The sequence below is a fragment of the Falco punctatus genome, assembly GCF_963210335.1.
Source record: "Falco punctatus genome assembly, chromosome: 7".
NCBI classification, from domain to species: Eukaryota; Metazoa; Chordata; class Aves; order Falconiformes; family Falconidae; genus Falco; species Falco punctatus.
The window spans coordinates 123,854-133,985 of NC_137587.1; positions in this window are offsets into that span (position 1 = coordinate 123,854).

A 10,132-nucleotide genomic window follows, 5' to 3' on the forward strand; every position below is an offset into this window, starting at 1 on the left:
ACCAAGGTCTGTACTCCCACACCTGCAAGGGACGCCTCGCTCACATTTGGGCTTGGAGCGGGCAGCTCTCCAAGTAAAAAGCCATCACGTACCCATGCCGTCTCCCAGCCCGTCAGCCCTGGCACTCCGCTGGGAAGCTGCATATCCATCGCCTGCAGCCAGGCCTGTAAACAAACAGAACAGAGAAGCTCCCATGAAATCACACACCTCCGCCCCAAAGTCACCCGCCTCCCAGGTACTACCACACCTCACAGGGCACGCAATACCAATAGTAACTACAATGTGTAGGGCTGGAGTCACTCAGGCTCCACCTGAGTGTCAAGAAAACGGACTGCTCTGGAACCAAAATAAGCCCAAAAGGGGGAAGTTGTTGTCTCACCTCCCAAATTACTACACTCTGCTTTAGAGCGTAACTACACGTGAAACAAATCTGTGCACAAAGTTCAGGTCAAGCTGACCCACTCTCTGAAGCAGTTATGCATGAAGGGACTTCTCATGAAGGGAGGCAGCCTTAGGAACGCCGGGAAACAAAGACCGGAGAGCAGTAAGAACACCATTATCTAAGCAATGCAGAACGAAGCCTTCAAGTGAGGAAAGTTTTGGTCGCGAGAGAATACAAGCTGACAAGACCTTGCCATCCGCTGACATCAACAGAAAATTAGGTGAAAATAGGACAAAGACAAATGTGGCAGTGGGAGGTCACCACCTCCAACCCAAATAGGTCCCTCCAGAAGAGGGCAAAACCCTGCCTGGGAAGCATGCGTATTTAGTAAAGTCCTTCACCAGTGTTAGCTGAGGCATAGAAGAGCCCACGGTCTCCCAAAACGAGAGGAAAAGCATGACCAAGGTACCAAAACCACAACTAGAAAGAGGTAAAGCACCACTGACTCAATGCACAGCCCTTCAGTTTAGCTGCCTTCAAGTCAGGTGTCCTGCCTGAAGCTGGGTGTCCAGCCCCCACCTCTCCCTGCCCCCAAGGTGTCACGGAGAGTCTTCTACCCACCAGGGAGAACAACGGGCATGAACCAGGCTGTGAAGCTGGGGCTGCTGCGATCCTGGCCAGGGCATGCCTACAGACGCAACAAAGGCTGCCAGGCTCAGTGACCCCAAGCTGCCTGTGCATCCTCTCTGCCACCCACGGGCAGTCTCCCCTCCGGCAACTGGCAGCAAGGCACGAGCATCTCCAGTTCCTGCCGGCTGGGTACCAACAGCTGCCCACAACAGCTCTGGCCGGAAACGGTGTCACCAGGGCTGCAGCTGTGCCTGGGACTCAGCCTGAACCACAACCCGCAGCAGAGACTCCGGACCATCTCTGCAGCTCACCAGTGCTTGCAAGGCATGAAATCCAGCATCAGTGCAGCAAGGCTCTGATCGATCCCTTTCTGCTTGTGGAGGCTACGGCTTCTCCACACATGCCTCTGCCCTCAGCTTCCCAACTTCTCTGGTTCAGAGGGACGTATACCCACCTGGTGCTGCTTTATCCAGACCTTTCATGATTTCCTCTAGTTCTGGCGATGACACGTGGGGAGGCTTCTCTGTATTGCCAACAGGTTTTCTTCCTTGAGGCACGTGAAAGAAAGTATCAAGTTAAAGCTCTCACTAATAAGATACTTAGCAGGAGCGCTTCGTCTGTGAACTCAGCCAGGACTGACGATGCGCCCCTGGCATACCAGGTGAGCTCCAGCACAGGATCCAGACCAGGAGCTGGAGCCACAGCTGCAACCAAACACCCATGAGAAGTTTGTGACATGCACTGTGACAGACACTGGCACAACGGAAGAGCAGAACCTTTGAGGGGATCACGTCATGACATGGCACACGCAATGACCAAGGTCTGTACTCCCACACCTGCAAGGGACGCCTCGCTCACATTTGGGCTTGGAGCGGGCAGCTCTCCAAGTAAAAAGCCATCACGTACCCATGCCGTCTCCCAGCCCGTCAGCCCTGGCACTCCGCTGGGAAGCTGCATATCCATCGCCTGCAGCCAGGCCTGTAAACAAACAGAACAGAGAAGCTCCCATGAAATCACACACCTCCGCCCCAAAGTCACCCGCCTCCCAGGTACTACCACACCTCACAGGGCACGCAATACCAATAGTAACTACAATGTGTAGGGCTGGAGTCACTCAGGCTCCACCTGAGTGTCAAGAAAACGGACTGCTCTGGAACCAAAATAAGCCCAAAAGGGGGAAGTTGTTGTCTCACCTCCCAAATTACTACACTCTGCTTTAGAGCGTAACTACATGTGAAACAAATCTGTGCACAAAGTTCAGGTCAAGCTGACCCACTCTCTGAAGCAGTTATGCATGAAGGGACTTCTCATGAAGGGAGGCAGCCTTAGGAACGCCGGGAAACAAAGACCGGAGAGCAGTAAGAACACCATTATCTAAGCAATGCAGAACGAAGCCTTCAAGTGAGGAAAGTTTTGGTCGCGAGAGAATACAAGCTGACAAGACCTTGCCATCCGCTGACATCAACAGAAAATTAGGTGAAAATAGGACAAAGACAAATGTGGCAGTGGGAGGTCACCACCTCCAACCCAAATAGGTCCCTCCAGAAGAGGGCAAAACCCTGCCTGGGAAGCATGCGTATTTAGTAAAGTCCTTCACCAGTGTTAGCTGAGGCATAGAAGAGCCCACGGTCTCGCAAAACGAGTGGGAAAAGCATGACCAAGGTACCAAAACCACAACTAGAAAGAGGTAAAGCACCACTGACTCAATGCACAGCCCTTCAGTTTAGCTGCCTTCAAGTCAGGTGTCCTGCCTGAAGCTGGGTGTCCAGCCCCCACCTCTCCCTGCCCCCAAGGTGTCACGGAGAGTCTTCTACCCACCAGGGAGAACAACGGGCATGAACCAGGCTGTGAAGCTGGGGCTGCTGCGATCCTGGCCAGGGCATGCCTACAGACGCAACAAAGGCTGCCAGGCTCAGTGACCCCAAGCTGCCTGTGCATCCTCTCTGCCACCCACGGGCAGTCTCCCCTCCGGCAACTGGCAGCAAGGCACGAGCATCTCCAGTTCCTGCCGGCTGGGTACCAACAGCTGCCCACAACAGCTCTGGCCGGGAACGGTGTCACCAGGGCCGCAGCTGTGCCTGGGACTCAGCCTGAACCACAACCCGCAGCAGAGACTCCGGACCATCTCTGCAGCTCACCAGTGCTTGCAAGGCATGAAATCCAGCATCAGTGCAGCAAGGCTCTGATCGATCCCTTTCTGCTTGTGGAGGCTATGGCTTCTCCACACATGCCTCTGCCCTCAGCTTCCCAACTTCTCTGGTTCAGAGGGACGTATACCCACCTGGTGCTGCTTTATCCAGACCTTTCATGATTTCCTCTAGTTCTGGCGATGACACGTGGGGAGGCTTCTCTGTATTGCCAACAGGTTTTCTTCCTTGAGGCACGTGAAAGAAAGTATCAAGTTAAAGCTCTCACTAATAAGATACTTAGCAGGAGCGCTTCGTCTGTGAACTCAGCCAGGACTGACGATGCGCCCCTGGCATACCAGGTGAGCTCCAGCACAGGATCCAGACCAGGAGCTGGAGCCACAGCTGCAACCAAACACCCATGAGAAGTTTGTGACATGCACTGTGACAGACACTGGCACAACGGAAGAGCAGAACCTTTGAGGGGATCACGTCATGACATGGCACACGCAATGACCAAGGTCTGTACTCCCACACCTGCAAGGGACGCCTCGCTCACATTTGGGCTTGGAGCGGGCAGCTCTCCAAGTAAAAAGCCATCACGTACCCATGCCGTCTCCCAGCCCGTCAGCCCTGGCACTCCGCTGGGAAGCTGCATATCCATCGCCTGCAGCCAGGCCTGTAAACAAACAGAACAGAGAAGCTCCCATGAAATCACACACCTCCGCCCCAAAGTCACCCGCCTCCCAGGTACTACCACACCTCACAGGGCACGCAATACCAATAGTAACTACAATGTGTAGGGCTGGAGTCACTCAGGCTCCACCTGAGTGTCAAGAAAACGGACTGCTCTGGAACCAAAATAAGCCCAAAAGGGGGAAGTTGTTGTCTCACCTCCCAAATTACTACACTCTGCTTTAGAGTGTAACTACACGTGAAACAAATCTGTGCACAAAGTTCAGGTCAAGCTGACCCACTCTCTGAAGCAGTTATGCATGAAGGGACTTCTCATGAAGGGAGGCAGCCTTAGGAACGCCGGGAAACAAAGACCGGAGAGCAGTAAGAACACCATTATCTAAGCAATGCAGAACGAAGCCTTCAAGTGAGGAAAGTTTTGGTCGCGAGAGAATACAAGCTGACAAGACCTTGCCATCCGCTGACATCAACAGAAAATTAGGTGAAAATAGGACAAAGACAAATGTGGCAGTGGGAGGTCACCACCTCCAACCCAAATAGGTCCCTCCAGAAGAGGGCAAAACCCTGCCTGGGAAGCATGCGTATTTAGTAAAGTCCTTCACCAGTGTTAGCTGAGGCATAGAAGAGCCCACGGTCTCCCAAAACGAGAGGAAAAGCATGACCAAGGTACCAAAACCACAACTAGAAAGAGGTAAAGCACCACTGACTCAATGCACAGCCCTTCAGTTTAGCTGCCTTCAAGTCAGGTGTCCTGCCTGAAGCTGGGTGTCCAGCCCCCACCTCTCCCTGCCCCCAAGGTGTCACGGAGAGTCTTCTACCCACCAGGGAGAACAACGGGCATGAACCAGGCTGTGAAGCTGGGGCTGCTGCGATCCTGGCCAGGGCATGCCTACAGACGCAACAAAGGCTGCCAGGCTCAGTGACCCCAAGCTGCCTGTGCATCCTCTCTGCCACCCACGGGCAGTCTCCCCTCCGGCAACTGGCAGCAAGGCACGAGCATCTCCAGTTCCTGCCGGCTGGGTACCAACAGCTGCCCACAACAGCTCTGGCCGGAAACGGTGTCACCAGGGCTGCAGCTGTGCCTGGGACTCAGCCTGAACCACAACCCGCAGCAGAGACTCCGGACCATCTCTGCAGCTCACCAGTGCTTGCAAGGCATGAAATCCAGCATCAGTGCAGCAAGGCTCTGATCGATCCCTTTCTGCTTGTGGAGGCTACGGCTTCTCCACACATGCCTCTGCCCTCAGCTTCCCAACTTCTCTGGTTCAGAGGGACGTATACCCACCTGGTGCTGCTTTATCCAGACCTTTCATGATTTCCTCTAGTTCTGGCGATGACACGTGGGGAGGCTTCTCTGTATTGCCAACAGGTTTTCTTCCTTGAGGCACGTGAAAGAAAGTATCAAGTTAAAGCTCTCACTAATAAGATACTTAGCAGGAGCGCTTCGTCTGTGAACTCAGCCAGGACTGACGATGCGCCCCTGGCATACCAGGTGAGCTCCAGCACAGGATCCAGACCAGGAGCTGGAGCCACAGCTGCAACCAAACACCCATGAGAAGTTTGTGACATGCACTGTGACAGACACTGGCACAACGGAAGAGCAGAACCTTTGAGGGGATCACGTCATGACATGGCACACGCAATGACCAAGGTCTGTACTCCCACACCTGCAAGGGACGCCTCGCTCACATTTGGGCTTGGAGCGGGCAGCTCTCCAAGTAAAAAGCCATCACGTACCCATGCCGTCTCCCAGCCCGTCAGCCCTGGCACTCCGCTGGGAAGCTGCATATCCATCGCCTGCAGCCAGGCCTGTAAACAAACAGAACAGAGAAGCTCCCATGAAATCACACACCTCCGCCCCAAAGTCACCCGCCTCCCAGGTACTACCACACCTCACAGGGCACGCAATACCAATAGTAACTACAATGTGTAGGGCTGGAGTCACTCAGGCTCCACCTGAGTGTCAAGAAAACGGACTGCTCTGGAACCAAAATAAGCCCAAAAGGGGGAAGTTGTTGTCTCACCTCCCAAATTACTACACTCTGCTTTAGAGCGTAACTACACGTGAAACAAATCTGTGCACAAAGTTCAGGTCAAGCTGACCCACTCTCTGAAGCAGTTATGCATGAAGGGACTTCTCATGAAGGGAGGCAGCCTTAGGAAAGCCGGGCAACAAAGACCAGAGAGCAGTAAGAACACCATTATCTAAGCAATGCAGAACGAAGCCTTCAAGTGAGGAAAGTTTTGGTCGCGAGAGAATACAAGCTGACAAGACCTTGCCATCCGCTGACATCAACAGAAAATTAGGTGAAAATAGGACAAAGACAAATGTGGCAGTGGGAGGTCACCACCTCCAACCCAAATAGGTCCCTCCAGAAGAGGGCAAAACCCTGCCTGGGAAGCATGCGTATTTAGTAAAGTCCTTCACCAGTGTTAGCTGAGGCATAGAAGAGCCCACGGTCTCGCAAAACGAGTGGGAAAAGCATGACCAAGGTACCAAAACCACAACTAGAAAGAGGTAAAGCACCACTGACTCAATGCACAGCCCTTCAGTTTAGCTGCCTTCAAGTCAGGTGTCCTGCCTGAAGCTGGGTGTCCAGCCCCCACCTCTCCCTGCCCCCAAGGTGTCACGGAGAGTCTTCTACCCACCAGGGAGAACAACGGGCATGAACCAGGCTGTGAAGCTGGGGCTGCTGCGATCCTGGCCAGGGCATGCCTACAGACGCAACAAAGGCTGCCAGGCTCAGTGACCCCAAGCTGCCTGTGCATCCTCTCTGCCACCCACGGGCAGTCTCCCCTCCGGCAACTGGCAGCAAGGCACGAGCATCTCCAGTTCCTGCCGGCTGGGTACCAACAGCTGCCCACAACAGCTCTGGCCGGGAACGGTGTCACCAGGGCCGCAGCTGTGCCTGGGACTCAGCCTGAACCACAACCCGCAGCAGAGACTCCGGACCATCTCTGCAGCTCACCAGTGCTTGCAAGGCATGAAATCCAGCATCAGTGCAGCAAGGCTCTGATCGATCCCTTTCTGCTTGTGGAGGCTACGGCTTCTCCACACATGCCTCTGCCCTCAGCTTCCCAACTTCTCTGGTTCAGAGGGACGTATACCCACCTGGTGCTGCTTTATCCAGACCTTTCATGATTTCCTCTAGTTCTGGCGATGACACGTGGGGAGGCTTCTCTGCATTGCCCGCAGGTTTTCTTCCTTGAGGCACGTGAAAGAAAGTATCAAGTTAAAGCTCTCACTAATAAGATACTTAGCAGGAGCGCTTCGTCTGTGAACTCAGCCAGGACTGACGATGCGCCCCTGGCATACCAGGTGAGCTCCAGCACAGGATCCAGACCAGGAGCTGGAGCCACAGCTGCAACCAAACACCCATGAGAAGTTTGTGACATGCACTGTGACAGACACTGGCACAACGGAAGAGCAGAACCTTTGAGGGGATCACGTCATGACATGGCACACGCAATGACCAAGGTCTGTACTCCCACACCTGCAAGGGACGCCTCGCTCACATTTGGGCTTGGAGCGGGCAGCTCTCCAAGTAAAAAGCCATCACGTACCCATGCCGTCTCCCAGCCCGTCAGCCCTGGCACTCCGCTGGGAAGCTGCATATCCATCGCCTGCAGCCAGGCCTGTAAACAAACAGAACAGAGAAGCTCCCATGAAATCACACACCTCCGCCCCAAAGTCACCCGCCTCCCAGGTACTACTACACCTCACAGGGCACGCAATACCAATAGTAACTACAATGTGTAGGGCTGGAGTCACTCAGGCTCCACCTGAGTGTCAAGAAAACGGACTGCTCTGGAACCAAAATAAGCCCAAAAGGGGGAAGTTGTTGTCTCACCTCCCAAATTACTACACTCTGCTTTAGAGTGTAACTACACGTGAAACAAATCTGTGCACAAAGTTCAGGTCAAGCTGACCCACTCTCTGAAGCAGTTATGCATGAAGGGACTTCTCATGAAGGGAGGCAGCCTTAGGAACGCCGGGAAACAAAGACCGGAGAGCAGTAAGAACACCATTATCTAAGCAATGCAGAACGAAGCCTTCAAGTGAGGAAAGTTTTGGTCGCGAGAGAATACAAGCTGACAAGACCTTGCCATCCGCTGACATCAACAGAAAATTAGGTGAAAATAGGACAAAGACAAATGTGGCAGTGGGAGGTCACCACCTCCAACCCAAATAGGTCCCTCCAGAAGAGGGCAAAACCCTGCCTGGGAAGCATGCGTATTTAGTAAAGTCCTTCACCAGTGTTAGCTGAGGCATAGAAGAGCCCACGGTCTCGCAAAACGAGTGGGAAAAGCATGACCAAGGTACCAAAACCACAACTAGAAAGAGGTAAAGCACCACTGACTCAATGCACAGCCCTTCAGTTTAGCTGCCTTCAAGTCAGGTGTCCTGCCTGAAGCTGGGTGTCCAGCCCCCACCTCTCCCTGCCCCCAAGGTGTCACGGAGAGTCTTCTACCCACCAGGGAGAACAACGGGCATGAACCAGGCTGTGAAGCTGGGGCTGCTGCGATCCTGGCCAGGGCATGCCTACAGACGCAACAAAGGCTGCCAGGCTCAGTGACCCCAAGCTGCCTGTGCATCCTCTCTGCCACCCACGGGCAGTCTCCCCTCCGGCAACTGGCAGCAAGGCACGAGCATCTCCAGTTCCTGCCGGCTGGGTACCAACAGCTGCCCACAACAGCTCTGGCCGGAAACGGTGTCACCAGGGCCGCAGCTGTGCCTGGGACTCAGCCTGAACCACAACCCGCAGCAGAGACTCCGGACCATCTCTGCAGCTCACCAGTGCTTGCAAGGCATGAAATCCAGCATCAGTGCAGCAAGGCTCTGATCGATCCCTTTCTGCTTGTGGAGGCTACGGCTTCTCCACACATGCCTCTGCCCTCAGCTTCCCAACTTCTCTGGTTCAGAGGGACGTATACCCACCTGGTGCTGCTTTATCCAGACCTTTCATGATTTCCTCTAGTTCTGGCGATGACACGTGGGGAGGCTTCTCTGTATTGCCAACAGGTTTTCTTCCTTGAGGCACGTGAAAGAAAGTATCAAGTTAAAGCTCTCACTAATAAGATACTTAGCAGGAGCGCTTCGTCTGTGAACTCAGCCAGGACTGACGATGCGCCCCTGGCATACCAGGTGAGCTCCAGCACAGGATCCAGACCAGGAGCTGGAGCCACAGCTGCAACCAAACACCCATGAGAAGTTTGTGACATGCACTGTGACAGACACTGGCACAACGGAAGAGCAGAACCTTTGAGGGGATCACGTCATGACATGGCACACGCAATGACCAAGGTCTGTACTCCCACACCTGCAAGGGACGCCTCGCTCACATTTGGGCTTGGAGCGGGCAGCTCTCCAAGTAAAAAGCCATCACGTACCCATGCCGTCTCCCAGCCCGTCAGCCCTGGCACTCCGCTGGGAAGCTGCATATCCATCGCCTGCAGCCAGGCCTGTAAACAAACAGAACAGAGAAGCTCCCATGAAATCACACACCTCCGCCCCAAAGTCACCCGCCTCCCAGGTACTACCACACCTCACAGGGCACGCAATACCAATAGTAACTACAATGTGTAGGGCTGGAGTCACTCAGGCTCCACCTGAGTGTCAAGAAAACGGACTGCTCTGGAACCAAAATAAGCCCAAAAGGGGGAAGTTGTTGTCTCACCTCCCAAATTACTACACTCTGCTTTAGAGCGTAACTACACGTGAAACAAATCTGTGCACAAAGTTCAGGTCAAGCTGACCCACTCTCTGAAGCAGTTATGCATGAAGGGACTTCTCATGAAGGGAGGCAGCCTTAGGAACGCCGGGAAACAAAGACCGGAGAGCAGTAAGAACACCATTATCTAAGCAATGCAGAACGAAGCCTTCAAGTGAGGAAAGTTTTGGTCGCGAGAGAATACAAGCTGACAAGACCTTGCCATCCGCTGACATCAACAGAAAATTAGGTGAAAATAGGACAAAGACAAATGTGGCAGTGGGAGGTCACCACCTCCAACCCAAATAGGTCCCTCCAGAAGAGGGCAAAACCCTGCCTGGGAAGCATGCGTATTTAGTAAAGTCCTTCACCAGTGTTAGCTGAGGCATAGAAGAGCCCACGGTCTCCCAAAACGAGAGGAAAAGCATGACCAAGGTACCAAAACCACAACTAGAAAGAGGTAAAGCACCACTGACTCAATGCACAGCCCTTCAGTTTAGCTGCCTTCAAGTCAGGTGTCCTGCCTGAAGCTGGGTGTCCAGCCCCCACCTCTCCCTGCCCCCAAGGTGTCACGGAGAGTCTTCTAC